Below are 620 nucleotides of genomic sequence, written 5' to 3' on the forward strand. Positions count from 1 at the left end.
TTTGCATGGTTAGAAAAGGAGAATAAAGAATTGAAAAAATTAGTATTGCACAAAGATGACAAAGGCATCCATTATGGAAAGCTTTCTTTGACAGACATGCCTTCTGAAGTTCCTGATGTTCTCTCTGATTATGTTGCCAGTTACAACACACAAGGTCATTTGCCATGTGTGGCCAGAGATCAGAGTGCTGGGAAAACTAATGTTTTGGAAAGATTGCTCAAGCATGAATATTCCCAAGAGGATCCGGGGAGATGATGACATGTTCTCTAGCTAAGGTGACTCTGAGTGAGGGTCCTCACCAGGTGGCCTTCTCTAAAGATAATTCTTGGGAGTTTGATCTCATCAAAGAGGGAGACCTTGCAGCACTAAGAGATGAAGTAGAACTCTGAATGAGGAAAACTGTGAAAGAAGGCTGTGCTGTTAGCCCTGAGCATATCCTTAAATGTAAAAGGCCCTGGACTAAAGAGGATGGTGCTCACTGACTTACCAGGTTTGTTTAATACTGTGACATCAGACATGGCTCTGACACAAAGGAAAATATTTTCAGTATCAGCAAAGTTCATAAGCGGAATCCTAATACCATCATACTATGTATTCAAGATGGATCTGTGGATGCTGAA

At 41.1% G+C, this 620-nt stretch overlaps 1 pseudogene; it reads left to right on the forward strand.

Annotated features, from left to right (window-relative positions):
• The window catches only part of LOC103593024, a 15,966-nt pseudogene that overhangs the window by 13,165 nt on the left and 2,181 nt on the right, over nt 1-620 (forward strand).

The sequence above is a fragment of the Galeopterus variegatus genome, unplaced genomic scaffold (genome assembly GCF_000696425.1).
Source record: "Galeopterus variegatus unplaced genomic scaffold, G_variegatus-3.0.2 Scaffold1259, whole genome shotgun sequence".
Classification (NCBI taxonomy): Eukaryota; Metazoa; Chordata; class Mammalia; order Dermoptera; family Cynocephalidae; genus Galeopterus; species Galeopterus variegatus.